Below are 18,726 nucleotides of genomic sequence, written 5' to 3'. Positions count from 1 at the left end.
GGTAGGAATTCTTCTGAAAGGACCTGATGAGTGCAGAGTATGTTATGCCCTGTGCTTTGGGTTTCCAATGTTTAATGACATGGCTGAGTATGATGTCCTTCTGAATGGAATGCAGATAGTCTCGGAAGTGGGGGTAACCGACCTCAGAATAAACAGTGATATACAGCTAGTAGTAAACCAAATAACAGGGATATACCAGGCAAAAGACCTGGTCATGGAAAAGTACTTAGCTAAAGTACGATTCTTGGAAGCCGAGCTCAGCGAGCAAGGAATTATGGTCGAATATAGGCGAATACCTTGAGAGGAAAATGAAGATGCTAACCTGCTTAGCAAACTGTCTGTAGAAGAGTTAGAGCAGCTGCTAGATGAAGTATATGTGCAGCAAATTGACATCTCAACTTTTGAAAAGTCCGCCTCCATTATGCAAGTTGATGAAGAACAAAGCCGGATGACTCTATACCTTGAGTACCTCGAGACCGAAAAATTGCCCAAAGACAAGGCAGAAGCTTAGAGAATTATAGCTAAAGCCGCTAATTACCAGGCGATAAGAAGGACTCTATATCGGGGAGGGAAGTCTAGCCCATGGTTAAGATGTGTAGGACTGGAAGAGGAATTGAAGAGATACACTAGGGAGTCTATGGAGTTCATGAAAGAGCAACCACATTAGCGAACAAGATTTTTCGATAGGGGTATTACTGGCCTATAGTTAAGAAAGAAGCTAGGAACTTTGTGAAGAAATGCGATATCTGCCAAAGGTTTGCCAATACCATCAATAGCCTAGCTACACCACAAACAAGTATATCAAGCCTGTGGCCGTTCTCACAGTGGAGGATAGATATTGTGGGACCATTCCCTAAGATTGTAGAGCAAAAGAGGTTTGTGATTGTGGCTATAGAGTACTTCTCCAAGTGGCCTGAGACAGAGGCCGTGCCAACCATCACAACCCAAAAAGTGATAGACTTTGTGTGGGGCAACATCATCTACTGGTTTGGGATAACCAGGATGCTCATATCAGATAATGAAAAACAATTCGACTGCAACTCTTTTTGAGATTTCACCAGGAACATGGGTATATGGCACAAATTTTCCTTAATAGCTCATCCGCAGAAGAATGGCTAAACCGAGGTGAAAAACCAAGCTATCATCTAAGGGTTGAAAAAATGGTTAGATGGAGCTAAAAAGAATTGGGCAATCGAACTATATAGCTTCTTGTGGGCATTCCGAACTACACCTCGGACACTGATAGGGGAGACCATGTTCACACTGGCATTCGAGATAGAAGGTGTGGTTTCCATAGAGCTACAAATCCCCACTCACCGGGTTCAATTTAGTGACAAAAACACCAACAGTGAGAAATTGAAGAGAAACTTGGATGTCCTAAAGGAAATCACGGATGAAGCACAAATGCAAACAACCACCTATCAGTAGAAAGCAGCTCAGTACTACAACTAGAAAGTCCGGGAGAGGAACCTGAAAGTTGGGGATCTAGCCCAGAGAAGATTAGAAGCCACAGGAAAAAGAGTTGCTGTCGAAAAACTAGCACCAACCTAGGAAGGACCATTTAGAGTTGCCAAAGTCATCAGACCGGGAGTATACAAAATAAAAAATTTGCAGGGAAATTCAGAACCTCATGCTTGGAACATTCAGCACTTAAAGAGGTATTTTCTATAAAGATGTACAATGTAATTGTTATATCGAAAATATAAATAAAATTATCTTTTCTACTCCCAAAACACTTATGAATAAATGACGAAGGCCTCAATAATGGATCTCAGAAATAAGATGAAGGCCATGTTGAAGGCCCATACTAGTGAGGCTATAAGCCAAAAGAAATGAAACAGAGGCACGACGCCTACCTCAAGAAAGGACCTTGGCACCCCTAAGGCCTAAAGGAAAACAAAGTTTGGTAGAATATGCCAGGTGGCTGACAAGGGCTAGGAAGCAGAGGTCAGAAGCATATGGGACCCCTGTTGGGAAATCCCGAGATTATTGCAACCCAGTTGCGCAGCGGAAAAATAAAATCTCTGTTGATTTCCTTTCCCAGAATCCGAGTGTTTCGTTTAATTCAAAAGATGGATATGAGACTAACCTGTTAATCTCGTCAAGAAGATACAATGCCGGACTGATGGTGCTGCCTTTTCAAACGAACACCCTCAATGGTATCCACATGAACATCTTCTATCCTTCTAGAGTGCTAGCTCTCTCAAGGATGGATAGATTATGTGTTCCACAATTTGCAGCGGTTAGACTGAATTTTCTAAAAACTGTCGTCAACCCTTTCTTCGTAGAAAGAGTATTTATATGTTTCAGTTTTTTTGTTTTCCCACAACTCTTTTCCCAAAAGAGTTGTACTACTCTTTTCCCAAAAGAGTTGTGTTCAGAACCCACTATCACAATCTCGCAGATACTCAAATATCTTTATGTGATAGAGTCCTTTATCTGTAACAATTACAGATAGACTGCAGATCTTTTGAATATTATTATCTTATAATAAATAATTAATAATAATAACACTTTATTATTATTAATTAATATTAATAATAATAACACTTTATTATTATTAATTATACTAATGAGCTTTTAGCCCATTAATATAGCACATCAACAACGTTCTTGTGTGTGACCCAATAGGCTCACATTAATTGGCAATAGGCCCAGTCCAACAAGGCCTATAAGTCATAAGTGGCCTCTAGTAAGACATTATGACTACCCAACTAATATGAGGATCAATAGTCCGATAAAGCCTATTAAATAGAACATGTATTAATCCCTTTGTCACACGATATCTAGTTTGAACATAAGTCATGGTCAATGTCAAACTTATAATATTCAAACTTATGATTTCTCGATCTCTAAGTAGACTGATAAATTCAAATGATATTGATCACACTATCAATTCATTTGAGCACGGCCATGCATTTCTCAGTCTCACTTATCGAGAGGCCCAGAAGATATCTCTCTCAAAGAGAGGGATAAATCCTATCTTGATTGTTCATTATCCTCTACATAATTTCTATCATGTTCAATCATAACCTTTATGATTGTCCGATTAAAGACAACGTTTGGTTATGTCAAAACATAATAGTCCTTATGTTGGAAACTATGACAATCTCAAGTCAAAGGATTAAGACATAACTACTTTGAGATTCACTTATGACAATGACCCATGTAGTGATCGCAATGCGGGTCCATCCAATACTTTGTTCTCTAACAAGTATCTATGATTATTGAATTATATCAACATATACATAACTCATGATTATCAATCAATAATCATACCAATTATATTTTATTATTATCAACATAATAATAAGTAATCAGGGATGTAACAGCCCGGAAACCGAACTGCCACCGGCACTAGGATCCAGATCGACTTAAGGTCGCCGGGACCCGTAGTAAGCCTGCTCTCCTGTCTATATACCTGTGAAATCCCATACATGATCATACATATTTTGTAAAAACATCAAACTTTTCTTCATTCCAAGGCTTAACCTGTGCATGCACTCTCTCTGTTATCTATTAATCCCTACTAGAGCTCCTCATGGCTCTAGGCGGATCAAACTCAGAATGTTAAGCCTGGTTTTGCTCATAAACATACAACAATAAAGAAACATACATAAACTGATCATGTGACTCCACAACGGGATTACACTTCTTATAAGTCAAGCACCATTCTATACACTGTCCATACATACACGATCTCTATACATTTACATTTTACATGTCCACACTAGCTATTACAATACTTTAGACTCTTCCTGTACCCTGCTGACCTCTCTCTGACCTCTGAACCTGCACAACTGGAGTTAGGGGAGAGGGATGAGCTACTATAGCCTAGTGAGTAGAATAGGAATAAAATAACAGGTGATAAAACATGCTCTCATGGAATGCAACACATAATCACACTACCTCGGCCGGACGGATCAAAACTCCCTCTATCTCATCTGGGGTACCGGAATACCATGTGCCTGGTCCCCGTAGGGCTGTTCCAGGTCTTTGTGCCTGGTCCCCGTAGGGCTGTTCCAGGTCTTCCTCTGAGGGCTAATGAATCCTCACGAAGTCCGTGCCGTCTCACATAAGCAATGTACAAGGAGCCATGCCAAGTACAAGGATAAATGCAATGCATCATAGTCGTGTACACTAATGCACTCACCCTAGAGCATAGTCATGATGCATGAAGCATGATAAAAGATGCAGTTCTCATATTAAAACATTAAGTTAAGTTCCACTCACATCTGGCTAGCTCTGAACTGACTCTGCAGGTTCCGACACTGGACTCACTGCTGACTTCCCTGATTCCTCTGGTCCGTACCTACACAGGTGGACTCAAATGAGGGACCAAACTCACTCAAGAACATCTCTAAGAAACTCCACAAAACCCCTCTAAACATTCCTACAACCAGCACATAAAACATGCAAAAGAAAGCTGGACAGGGCACTTTCGGCGGCAGGTTCGGCGGCCGAAACCCCACTCCAGAGACGAAACTCATGCATGTTCGGCGGCACCTTCGGCGGCCGAAGGTCTCGTCCAGAGACGAAACTCACACACTTTCGGCGGCCGAACTCCCTCTTTCGGCGGCCGAAAGTCCCTGTCTAAACCGAAAGCCTAGCTTTCGGGGGCAACCTTTGGCAGCCGAAACTGCCTCCACAAGGGGTTCGGCGGCCGAATCTTCCTTCGGCGGCCGAACCTGGTTTTGCCCGAAGGGCAGAACCCTGCTCTGTTTCATGCAAACTTTGCCCAAAAACCTACAAACTTGCATAGCAACTACTCCCAATTAGCATATACACATATATATGCACAAAGGGGTCTAAAACTACCCTAAAACCCCAAACAAACATAGCATATAACACTTAAACATGCTTGAACACCACAAATCACCAAAAACCTCACCTACACCTAAACATGCATACTACCCATACAAACTTCATAAAACCTTTCAAAATCATCAAAGAAGCTCAGGATCTTCACTTACCTCTTAAACAACTTGAGGATGAAGGATCCTATCGTGGAGCTATGAAGAAAAACTCTTCCAAAGCTCCAAGCTTCAAAACTTGGTTCTTTTGCTCAAAACCTTCAAAGGTCACCAAAACTCTTAAAACTCTTGAAAGATTTGATGAAAATCATGGAAAACATGAAAGTCAACGTGGGAGAGGCTGAAACTCACCTTTGGCTGCAAGTGGAGGAGAAATAACCTCCTTCCACCGACCCTTGGCCCTTTTATAGGTGGCTGGCCAGACCACCTTCGGCAGCCGAACGTGAAGCCGCAACCATGCAATGTTCGGCGGCCGAAAGTGACCTTCGGCGGCCGAACCTTTGTATTTCTCCCTTGTTGCTTTGTTTTCAAAACTCAATTCTTTTAATACTTCAAAACATGAAAACAAGTGAAAATACCTTAGACAATCTATGTATTACCCTTCTCGAGAGTTCCGACACCCAAGATTCCACCGGACTACAGGAATTCCGATGCCGGACTCGAGCCGGGTATTACATTCTCCCCCCCTTAAGAACATTCGTCCCCGAATGTCCCTAACACATAATAAACACATAGAAAAGGGGAAAAACTAACCTTAAAACAGATATGGGTATTGCTGGAGCATGGACTCCCGAGTCTCCCAAGTGCACTCTTCTAGGTTGTGGTGGTTCCACAGAACTTTCACCATTGGTATCTCCTTGTTTCTCAGCTTTCTAATCTGGGTGTCAAGGATCCGCACTGGCTGTTCTACATAGGTGAGATCACTTAAGATTTCCACCTCAGGTTCACTAAGAACCTTCTCTGGATCTGACACAAACCTCTTCAACATAGAAACATGGAATACCGGGTGAATTCGTTCCATAGAAGAAGGTAAATCTAACTTATACGACACAGGCCCGATCTTCTGCAAGATCTCAAAGGGACCAATGTACCGTGGGGCCAGTTTACCCTTCTGTCCAAACCGAACCACTCCCTTCATCGGAGACACTTTGAGCCATACCATATCCCCCTCCTGGAACTCTATCTGCTTCCTACGGATGTCTGCATAGCTTTTCTGTCTGCTTACAGCTGTTCTGATCCTCTCTCTGATAATAGGCACTAATTTGCTGGTTATCTCCACTAACTCTGGCTCTGCAAGAGTTTTCTCTCCTACCTCTTCCCAGCAAACAGGTGTTCGGCACTTCCTCCCATACAAAGCTTCATAAGGAGCCATCCCTATGCTAGCATGATGGCTGTTGTTGTAGGCAAACTCCACCAGAGGTAGATGCTGCCTCCAAGAACCGCCAAAGTCTAACACACACATTCTCAGCATATCTTCGATGGTCTGGATGGTCCTTTCTGACTGACCGTTTGTCTGTGGATGGAAAGCAGTGCTGAAATCCAACCTTGTGCCCATTTCATTCTGCAGACTCCGCCAAAACCTGGAGGTGAACTGAGGTCCTCGATCTGATACTATCGACACTGGCACTCCATGCAACCTTACTATCTCGTCTACATACACCTGCGCCAACTTGTCCACAGAGTAGTTACTCCTGACTGGAATGAAGTGAGCAGATTTAGTGAGTTTGTCCACAATCACCCATATGGAGTCTAGTTTGTTAGACGTCGCCGGTAACCCCACTACAAAATCCATCGCTATGTTCTCCCATTTCCATTCTGGAATCGGCAGTGGGTTAAGCATTCCAGCCGGCTTCTGGTGCTCTAGCTTCACCCTTTGACATGTCTCGCAGGCTGACACGAACTGTGCCACTTCTCTCTTCATTGCTGGCCACCAATACACCCTTCTCAGATCTTGATACATCTTGGTGGCTCCCGGGTGAACGCTATACCTCGCATTATGAGCTTCCCTCATAATGTCTGCCTTCAAACTGCTATCATCTGGTACACATAACCTTTTACCGTGCCGAAGAATCCCCTCACCGTCAAATCTGAACTCTGCACTATCGCCAGACTGAACAGTCCTGGCAATCTTCACTAACTCGGGGTCTTCGTGCTGTTTCAGAGCCACTTGCTCTAGAAACACGGGTGTCACTCTCATCTGTGCGATCAAAGCACCTGTACCAGATAACTGCAACTGTAACCCTTCCTCCACGAGCTTGTAGAAATCCTTCACCACTGGTCTTCTCTCTACTGCAATGTGGGATAAACTGCCAAGTGACTTTCGGCTTAAGGCATCAGCGACAACATTAGCCTTGCCCGGATGATACTGGATCTTACAATCGTAATCACTGAGCAATTCTACCCACCGTCTCTGCCTCAAGTTTAACTCTCTCTGACTTAAGATGTGCTGCAGGCTCTTATGATCCGTATAGATCTCACACCTTACCCCATAGAGGTAATGCCTCCACATCTTAAGTGCAAAGATAACAGCTGCCATCTCAAGATCGTGTGTCGGGTAATTCAGCTCGTGCTTCTTCAGCTGTCTAGAAGCATAAGCTATTACTCTGTCATTCTGCATCAACACACAACCTAATCCCACTCGGGATGCATCACAGAACACTGTGAACTCTTCATCACTGATCGACAGAGATAACACCGGTGCTGAAGTTAACCGTCTCTTCAACTCTGCAAAACTCTCCTCACATTCCTCTGACCACACAAACTTCTGATTCTTTCTGGTCAGTCTGGTCATAGGAGCAGCTATTTTCGAGAAATCCTGAATAAACCGCCGATAGTAGCCTGCCAAACCCAGAAAACTCTTAATCTCTGTCGCTGTAGTGGGTGTAGGCCAGTTGGCTACTGCCTCTACCTTTTTGGGATCTACTGCTATGCCTTCCCCTGAGACAACATGTCCCAAAAAGGAAATGCTCCTTAGCCAGAACTCGCACTTGGAGAACTTGGCATACAAGCCATGCTCTCTCAAGGTTTGCAGCACTATCCGCAGATGCTGGGCATGGTCCTCTGCATTCCTGGAGTACACCAAGATATCATCAATAAAGACGATCACAAAACGATCCAAGTACTCCCTGAAAACCCTGTTCATGAGATCCATGAATGCTGCAGGGGCGTTAGTCAACCCGAACGGCATCACAAGGAACTCATAATGCCCATATCTGGTTCTGAACGCAGTCTTGGATACATCTCCTTCCCTGATCTTCAACTGGTGGTATCCGGATCTCAGATCTATTTTAGAAAAACAACCTGCTCCTGCCAACTGGTCGAATAGATCATCGATCCTGGGTAAAGGATACTTGTTTTTGATAGTGACTTTGTTCAACTGTCTGTAGTCGACACAAAGTCTAAGAGGTCCATCCTTTTTTCTGACAAATAATACTGGAGCACCCCAGGGTGAGGTACTCGGGCGGATGAAACCCTTTGCTACCAAATCCTGTAACTGCTCTTTTAACTCTCTCAACTCTGCTGGTGCCATCCGGTAGGGAGGAATAGAGATCGGTCTGGCATTGGGCATCAACTCAATCTCGAACTCTATTTCCCTATCCGGTGGTAGTCTTGGAAGCTCTTCAGGAAACACGTCTGGGAAGTCTCTCACAACTGGTACTGAGGATGGTTCCCTAACCTGACTGTCTAGCTCTCTCACATAAGCTAGGAACCCCTGACACCCTTTCCTTAACATTCTACGAGCCTGGAGGGCTGATATCAAACCCCTAGGTGTCCCTCTCCTGTCTCCTCGGAAGACACACTCTGACCCATCCTGGTCTCTGACACTAACTACCTTGTCTCTACAGTTCAGGGTAGCATCATACGTAGATAACCAATCCATCCCTAGAATGACATCAAAATCTGTCAATTCTAGAACCACCAGGTCAGCTGGAAGGTATCTACCCTCTATGCACACTGGACTGAACCGACAGACTGACTCTGCCAAAGATGGATCACATTTGGGTCCACTGACCCATAGAGGACACTCTAACTCAGACACCATCAGACCCAACCTCTCTGCAGCTCTAGCAGAAATGAAAGAATGAGAAGCACCGGGGTCCATTAAAGCATACACCTCTGAACACCCAATGATGAGATTACCTGACACCACCGTGTTCGACGTGTCTGCCTCCTGCTGAGTCAGGGTGAAAATCCGTGCTGGGGCTGACGGACCTGCACCTCGGGAACCCATCCCTGACGAAGAGGCTGCCCCTCTTCCTCTTCCTCTGCCACTGCTTGGTGGTATGGCTGAAGCTACTGGCTGTACGACACTGCCCGTACTCATCTGCTGGGATGGTGCAACCAAAGTCGCCTGAGGACATTCTCGTGCATAATGTCCTTCCTGCCCACATCTATAGCAGGCTGTGGATCCCAACTGACAAGCTCCTCTATGCTGTTTGCCACACCTCTTGCACACTGGAAAATCTGCGCCAGAACTGGAGCCACTACTCATTCCCAGACCCGACTTAAGCCTGTTCCAGAACTTGCCTCTCTTTCCTCTGAATTTCTCCCATCTCTTCTTACTTGCACTTGCTGTACTCTGTGAGGAGGAACCTGGTTTAACACCAGAAGACTGTGCCTTGACTACACCTTGACTTATGGCACTGGCCTCCATCTTTCTCGCCGCATCCACAATAGAGTGGAAACTTTCCTTCTCCGTATGCAGAATCAAAGAGAAATACCTGGGATGAAGCCTTGTGGCATATCTCTTTGCCTTCTTCTGATCTGTATCATATGCCTGACCGACATATGGCAACAATTCCAGGAACTTATCTGTATAGTCATCAACGCTCATCTCCTCCGTCTGTCGCAACTGCTCAAACTCCACAACCTTGAGTTCCCTAGAACTGTCAGGAAAAGCCCATCCAGCAAATTCGTTGGCGAACTCTTCCCATGTCATACTCTCCAGTCTCGGGTCCACATAGTTCTTGAACCATTCTCTAGCTTTCTTGCACTTTAAAGTGAACCCTGCCATCTCAATGGCTCTACCGTCATCTGCTCCCAACTCACTTGTTATCATTCTAACTGCACTGAGATACTCAAAGGGATCATCTCCTGTATTGAATTTAGGAGCATCCAACTTTAAGTACTCGGTCATCTTCACCTTACTTCCCCCTGAAGAACTGGGTTGCTGTGCTTCCACAACAGGGACTACTGGTTCAGGAGGTGGTGATGGAGGAACTGGTTCCCTCACTTCAGGCTGTACTGGACTTGGATGAACAGGTGGGGGTGGATACATGTGATATGGTGGATAGAAGGAAGGATAGGGCATATATGGCATGTAGGGTGGATATGGGGCAAAGCTGGAGTAATCCGACGTGCCTCCCATCGGATACCCTGGGCCCTGTGGAAAGGGTGAATAGCCAAACCCCGAGGCCTGAACGCCTCCCTGGGACTCCCCCATATCTTCTTCTGACCTTCCTACACCCATGCTTACATCTCTACTCTGATCCTCTACTGACCTTCCCCCTCTACTTACTCCTCTCCTGCTCTCGTCAGAAGACCTTCTCGGGTCTCGTGACATTCCTTCCCTGCTTGACCTGTGAGATCTTGCCCTTGGCAAGGCAGGTGGACGAGCAGCTGTACCCTCACTTACAGGTGGGACTCCAGTCAATCTCGCGGATCGACGAGTTCCTCGCATCTTCACTCGCTGGAAAAACAACAAATCACATAACACATAAGCAACACATCACAAACCATGCACATGCATAACTCATGGCATCACACATCAGCATCTAGACAAGACTCACATCCTATCCTAGTGGACATGTTTTCCTATGATGCTTGACCTAAGAAACCTCTCTATGAGCCCAACTCTCTCTCTATAGGTCCGACCATGTGAACCTAGGGCTCTGATACCAATCTGTAACAGCCCGAAAACCGAACTGCCACCGGCACTAGGATCCAGATCGACTTAAGGTCGCCGGGACCCGTAGTAAGCCTGCTCTCCTGTCTATATACCTGTGAAATCCCATACATGATCATACATATTTTGTAAAAACATCAAACTTTTCTTCATTCCAAGGCTTAACCTGTGCATGCACTCTCTCTGTTATCTATTAATCCCTACTAGAGCTCCTCATGGCTCTAGGCGGATCAAACTCAGAATGTTAAGCCTGGTTTTGCTCATAAACATACAACAATAAAGAAACATACATAAACTGATCATGTGACTCCACAACGGGATTACACTTCTTATAAGTCAAGCACCATTCTATACACTGTCCATACATACACGATCTCTATACATTTACATTTTACATGTCCACACTAGCTATTACAATACTTTAGACTCTTCCTGTACCCTGCTGACCTCTCTCTGACCTCTGAACCTGCACAACTGGAGTTAGGGGAGAGGGATGAGCTACTATAGCCTAGTGAGTAGAATAGGAATAAAATAACAGGTGATAAAACATGCTCTCATGGAATGCAACACATAATCACACTACCTCGGCCGGACGGATCAAAACTCCCTCTATCTCATCTGGGGTACCGGAATACCATGTGCCTGGTCCCCGTAGGGCTGTTCCAGGTCTTTGTGCCTGGTCCCCGTAGGGCTGTTCCAGGTCTTCCTCTGAGGGCTAATGAATCCTCACGAAGTCCGTGCCGTCTCACATAAGCAATGTACAAGGAGCCATGCCAAGTACAAGGATAAATGCAATGCATCATAGTCGTGTACACTAATGCACTCACCCTAGAGCATAGTCATGATGCATGAAGCATGATAAAAGATGCAGTTCTCATATTAAAACATTAAGTTAAGTTCCACTCACATCTGGCTAGCTCTGAACTGACTCTGCAGGTTCCGACACTGGACTCACTGCTGACTTCCCTGATTCCTCTGGTCCGTACCTACACAGGTGGACTCAAATGAGGGACCAAACTCACTCAAGAACATCTCTAAGAAACTCCACAAAACCCTTCTAAACATTCCTACAACCAGCACATAAAACATGCAAAAGAAAGCTGGACAGGGCACTTTCGGCGGCAGGTTCGGCGGCCGAAACCCCACTCCAGAGACGAAACTCATGCATGTTCGGCGGCACCTTCGGCGGCCGAAGGTCTCGTCCAGAGACGAAACTCACACACTTTCGGCGGCCGAACTCCCTCTTTCGACGGCCGAAAGTCCCTGTCTAAACCGAAAGCCTAGCTTTCGGGGGCAACCTTTGGCAGCCGAAACTGCCTCCACAAGGGGTTCGGCGGCCGAATCTTCCTTCGGCGGCCGAACCTGGTTTTGCCCGAAGGGCAGAACCCTGCTCTGTTTCATGCAAACTTTGCCCAAAAACCTACAAACTTGCATAGCAACTACTCCCAATTAGCATATACACATATATATGCACAAAGGGGTCTAAAACTACCCTAAAACCCCAAACAAACATAGCATATAACACTTAAACATACTTGAACACCACAAATCACCAAAAACCTCACCTACACCTAAACATGCATACTACCCATACAAACTTCATAAAACCTTTCAAAATCATCAAAGAAGCTCAGGATCTTCACTTACCTCTTAAACAACTTGAGGATGAAGGATCCTATCGTGGAGCTATGAAGAAAAACTCTTCCAAAGCTCCAAGCTTCAAAACTTGGTTCTTTTGCTCAAAACCTTCAAAGGTCACCAAAACTCTTAAAACTCTTGAAAGATTTGATGAAAATCATGGAAAACATGAAAGTCAACGTGGGAGAGGCTGAAACTCACCTTTGGCTGCAAGTGGAGGAGAAATAACCTCCTTCCACCGACCCTTGGCCCTTTTATAGGTGGCTGGCCAGACCACCTTCGGCAGCCGAGCGTGAAGCCGCAACCATGCAATGTTCGGCGGCCGAAAGTGACCTTCGGCGGCCGAACCTTTGCATTTCTCCCTTGTTGCTTTGTTTTCAAAACTCAATTCTTTTAATACTTCAAAACATGAAAACAAGTGAAAATACCTTAGACAATCTATGTATTACCCTTCTCGAGAGTTCTGACACCCAAGATTCCACCGGACTACAGGAATTCCGATGCCGAACTCAAGCCGGGTATTACAAGGGATGATAATCATTATTATGTAACATGCAAACAAATAATAATGATAAAAACCTCTTTTATTAATAACCAAAACGACATACAAAAAGGTCCAAGATAATGGCCTAGGGCATATACACTAACAATCTCCCACTTGTACTAGGCTTAATCATATAAGTATCTAATATCCATAGACCTAGTGTGCTGATCATGCTTGACCTGTGAAAGAGGCTTGGTCAGTAGATTTGCAATGTTATCATTTGTGTCTACTTTGCATATTTTGATATCTCCTCTATCAATGATCTCTCGAATAAGGTGATATCGCCTGAGTATATGTTTAGATCTCTAGTGAGATCTGTGCTCCTTTGCCTGTGCTATGGCACCGTTATTATCACAATAAAGGTCCATAGGTCTTGCAATGCTGGGAACCATTTCCAACTCTGAGATGAATTCCTTCAACCAGACTGCCTTTTTAGCTGCATCTGATGCTGCTATATACTCAGCTTCTATTGTAGAATCTGCTATAGTGCTCTGGTTGGAACTTTTCCAACTAACAACTCCACCATTTAAAGTGAATATGAATCCTGACTGCGATCTGAAGTCATCTATGTCGGTTTGGAAACTAGCATCTGTGTAACCACTTACAACTAGCTCGTCTTCCAATCCTCCATAAACTAGGAATGCATCCTTAGTCCTTCTAAGGTACTTTAGGATATTCTTAACAGCTGTCCAGTGACTTTCATCGGGATCTGCCTGATATCTGCTTGTTGTGCTCAAGGCATATGAGACGTCTGGTCTAGTACATAACATGGCATACATGATAGTTCCAATAGCAGAAGCATAAGGGATCTTATTCATCTGTTCTCGCTCATCAGATGTCATAGGACATTGATTCTTGTTGAGATGAACACCATGATACATGGGTAAGAATCCTCTTTTGGAATCTTGCATGCTGAACCTTTTCAGCACCTTGTCAAAATTAGTACTTTGACTTCGACCGATTATCCTCTTGGATCTATCCCTATAGATCTTAATACTAAGGATATATGTGGCCTCACCTAAGTCCTTCATTGAAAAAGAATTCCCTAACCAAGTCTTAACCTTTTGCAAGGTAGGGATATCATTTCCAATAAGTAATATGTCATCCACATATAGGACTAGAAACACAACTGCACTCCCACTAACCATCTTGTAAACACAAGGTTCATCTTCATTTTTTATGAATCCAAAGTCCCTGACTGTTTCATCAAAACGAAGATTCTAGCTCCGAGAAGCTTGCTTCAATCTATAAATGGATCTGTGAAGCTTGCAAATCTTTCTAGAATTCTCAGGGATTACAAAACCCTTAGGTTGTGTCATGTACACATCCTCGAGTAAAAGTTCACGACTGTCAGTCATGAGAAATCCATATCTCTCAGGCTGATGACGTGTCCTATCAAATCTGCATGGGACTTGTGTCACCCTTTCAGTTTCCACAACTGTTTGTGGTTCTGGAAGTGGTTCTACCAACGGTTCAATGCTCTCTTGTGGTTCTTGAGTTTTCTCAAATCGCACTGTACTCCCACTGAATCTCTGAGAGATAAATTCCTTTTCCAAAAAGGTATCATTTCGAGCAATAAACACTTTGTTCTCTAAGGGAATATAGAAATAGTATCCTTTGGTTTCCTTAGGATACCCCACAAAATTGCACTTAATAGATTTTGGAGCTAGCTTATCTGAAATTGGGCGTTTCACATAAGCCTCACAACCCCAAATCTTAAGAAAAGACAAACTGGGCATTTTGCCAGTCCATAACTCATATGGTGTCTTTTCAACCGCTTTCGATGGTACTCGGTTTAAAATGAATGCAGCTGTTTCCAAGGCATAACCCCAAAACGATAAAGGGAGATTTGTTTGACTCATCATAGATCGAACCATATCTAATAAAGTTTGATTTCTCCTTTCAGAAACACCATTCCATTGTGGAGTTCCTGGAGGAGTCAATTGTGAAACAATTCCACAGTTTCTATGATGTTCATCAAACTCTTGGCTCAAATATTCACCACCTCGATCAGATCGAAGCATCTTAATAGTTCTACCAAGCTGATTTTGTACTTCATTTTGAAAAGTTCTAAACATTTCAAAAATTCATGCTTATGCTTCATTAGGTAGACATAGTCATACCTACTGAAATCATTAGTGAATGTAATGAAGTACTGGTAAACTCCCCTGGCACTAATGCTTAGTGGGCCACATACATCTGTATGTATTAAGCCCAATAAGTCTGAAGCCCTTTGACCTTGTCCAGTAAAAGGGTCCTTTGTCATCTTACCAAGCAAACAAGATTCACAATTTTCAAATGATTCAAAATCAAATGAATCTAATAAACCATCCTTATGGAGTTTGGATATGCAATTCTCATTTATATGGCTAAGACGACAGTGCCATAAATATGTTGGGTTTAACTCATTTGGCTTAGTTTTCTTAGAAGTTATGTTATAGATATTGTTGTCTCTAGAATCATCTAGATTAAGGACATAAATGCCATCATATGTATTTGCAATACAATAAAGCAAATCATCTTTATTAATGGAGCATTTCTTATTCTTAATAAGAAATGAAAAGCCTTCATCGTCCAAAACAGAAACTGAAATAATATTCCTACTCAAAGTGGGAACATAAAAGCAATTGTTCAAAACTAACAAAAGCCTATTGGGCAACACAAGTTCATATGTCCCTACAGCTATGGCAACAACTCTTGCTCCATTGCCTACACGTAAGTCCACATCGCCCTTTTTCAGTTTTCTACTCCTTTTGAGACCCTTCACATTTGTATAAAAGTGAGAGCCACATCCGGTATCTAATACCCATGAAGTAGAAATAGATAAATTAATATCTATAACATAAATACCTGAAGTCGTAGTCTCATTACTATTCTTCTTTTTGCACTCATCCAAATAGAGTTTGCAATTTTTCTTCCAATGCCCTGGTTCCTTGCAATGGAAGCAAATTCCTTCCTTAGAAATTATTTCCTTAGAAACTTTTGCCTTGGATTGCCATTTAGGCTTGCCTCGTCCCTTAGGCCCATTACCACCTTTGGGCTTGGGCTTTTCCTTATTTTTCATGGGCTTATCCTTATTGACATTCAAAATTTGGGTAGACCTTTTCTTGATATTTACCTCAGCTGTCTTTAGCATCCCATGCAGCTCAGGAATGAATTTCTCCATATTGTTCATGTTATAGTTCATGAAAAACTGAGAAAAACTGCCAGGTAAAAAATGTAGGATCAAATCCGTGGAGAGTTCTAAACTCAAAGGGTAGCCAAGCCTTGCAAGGTGATCAATGTAGCCTTTCATTTTCAAAACATGAGCACTAACTGATTCACCTTCAGCCATTTTGCAATCATGCAATGCAATGGTGGTTTCATACCTATCCTGCCTAGCTTGTTGTTGGAAAGCCTATTTGATATGGACACTCATCTCATAGGCCTCAAGGTGCTCTAGATCCTTCTGAAGTTCTAGGCACATAGTTGTCAACATAAGACATTCAATGTCATTAGAATCATCCATATGCTTCTTATGCTTGTTCTTAACAGCATTAGTAGCATCAGCAGGAGGTGGTTCTGGGATAGTTTCATCAAGCACATAGTACTTTTTCTTTTGCTTGAGAACAATTCTCAAGTTTCTAAACCAGTCAACAAAATTAGTCCCATTTTCTTTCAGTTTATCATTCTCAAGGATAGATCGCAGTGATAAGGTGGAATTGTTATTAGCAGCCATAATTATCTACAAAAATATGCAAACATAATTAATTTAGTAAATTAATATTGAGGTGATAATAATCTCCCACTAAAATACAACCCTCAAAATAATAATAATATTTTAGTGGGCTAAGATTCATATTTCACCTAATTCTAAGTCAGTTTTGGCATGACGCTTAGAATTAAGTTATTTAGGTAGGTAACCCCTTACCAATTACATCTAATGTAACTCTTAGATTATGAGGTGTTGACATCATATGTCAAATGCATGTTATACCCCATCTAATGCCTTAGGCCCAAAACCGTTTTGATAGCCTAATTAAGCTCAACCAAAATTAAATAAATGAGTAACTATTACTCATCCTATCTTACTAGGATAACCTAATGCACTTTGCTTTGGCAAAACCTGCATTTTGGTGATCTTAGTCTTGATAGGTGTTTAATATATGGGTGGCATTAAAACTTAAAATTTTAGAGTGAGGGTTCATCTTTTAATTTTAATTATTTTGTCTTGCATATATATATTATAGCATCCTATATGCATACATATATATATATAAACAATAATGCATAGTATCTCATACTTATGACAAAATAATAAAATATATAGTCGTTTAAATCTGATTTAAAGACTAAAAAGAATAAAATATAGTCATTTAAATCTAATTTAAAGACTAAAAGAAAATAACTTTAAAATTTATTTTCTTATTTATTTTTTTTTTCATTAAGGGCAAAATTGTAATTTGTGGCTTCTTCTTCCTCAGGATAGCTCCTGCCCGAAGATCCAGCAGCCCGCTCCTCGTCACCAGCACGGATTGCCGTCGACGGTGAGGTTGACCACCAGATAGCGCAACAGTTGCACAAATCCGATCGTCCATTCGCAGTCGAGCTCGAAATGGCTCCGGCGGCTTGCGATTCGAAGAAATCACGAGGAGCCGAGACACATCTCGACTTTGAAGCCCCGGCGGCCCACCGGACGAATCCTTGGCCGCTCAAGCCGCCAGCCCGAGAGGCTGGAGACGGTGCAACTCTTGCGCTCCCCGGAGACGTCGAGGCTGCTGGGTTCATCTTGTGACCGCTGCCGAGGAAACGCGCAATCCACCGGGCGCCCGACTCACGGGGCGCGCGGTCCACCGTCCATGCAACGCCGATTGAAAGCCATGCGACACCCGTTGTTTGGGCGTACTCGGACTGTCCATGGCCGCAGGAATAGTGTTCATTGTGAACACGATTTCCTGAAATTGATTTTCCCCTTTTTCTTTTTTCTTTAATTAATTTAATTTTTCTAACAAAAATTAAAATTATCTAAATGATCCAATCATTCATCCATAATTATCATACCATTCTAATAAATATATATCACATATATAATATCAATCATGGCATAATTAATTTAAACGAAAAGCACAGGTAGGCTCTGATACTACTGTTGGGAAATCCCGAGATTATTGCAATCCAGTTGCGCAGCGGAAAAATAAAATCTCTGTTGATTTCCTTTCCCAGAATCCGAGTGCTTCGTTTTAATTCAAAAGATGGATATGAGACTAACCTGTTAATCTTGTCAAGAAGATACAATGCCGGACTGATGGTGCTGCCTTTTCAAACAAACATCCTCAATGGTATCCACACGAACGTCTTCTATCCTTCTAGAGTGCTAGCTCTCTCAAGGATGGATAGATTATGTGCTCCACAATCTGCAGCGGTTAGACTGAATTTTCTAAAAACTGTCGTCAACCCTTTCTTCGTAGAAAGAGTATTTATATATTTTAGTCTTTTTGTTTTTCCACAACTCTTTTCTTAAAAGAGTTGTACTACTTTTTTCCCAAAATAGTTGTGTTCAGAACCCACTATCACAATCTCGCAGATACTCAAATATTTTTATGTGATAGAGTCATTTATCTGTAACAGTTACAGATAGACTGCAGATCTTTTGAATATTATTATCTTATAATAAATAATTAATAATAATAACACTTTATTATTATTAATTAATATTAATAATAATAACACTTTATTATTATCAATATTAATAATAATAACACTTTATTATTATTAATTATACTAATGGGCTTTTAGCCCATTAATATAGCACATCAACAACGTTCTTGTGTGTGACCCAATAGGCT

This window comes from Manihot esculenta, chromosome 13 (genome assembly GCF_001659605.2).
Source record: "Manihot esculenta cultivar AM560-2 chromosome 13, M.esculenta_v8, whole genome shotgun sequence".
NCBI lineage: Eukaryota > Viridiplantae > Streptophyta > Magnoliopsida > Malpighiales > Euphorbiaceae > Manihot > Manihot esculenta.
This window is presented reverse-complemented; position numbering follows the sequence as displayed.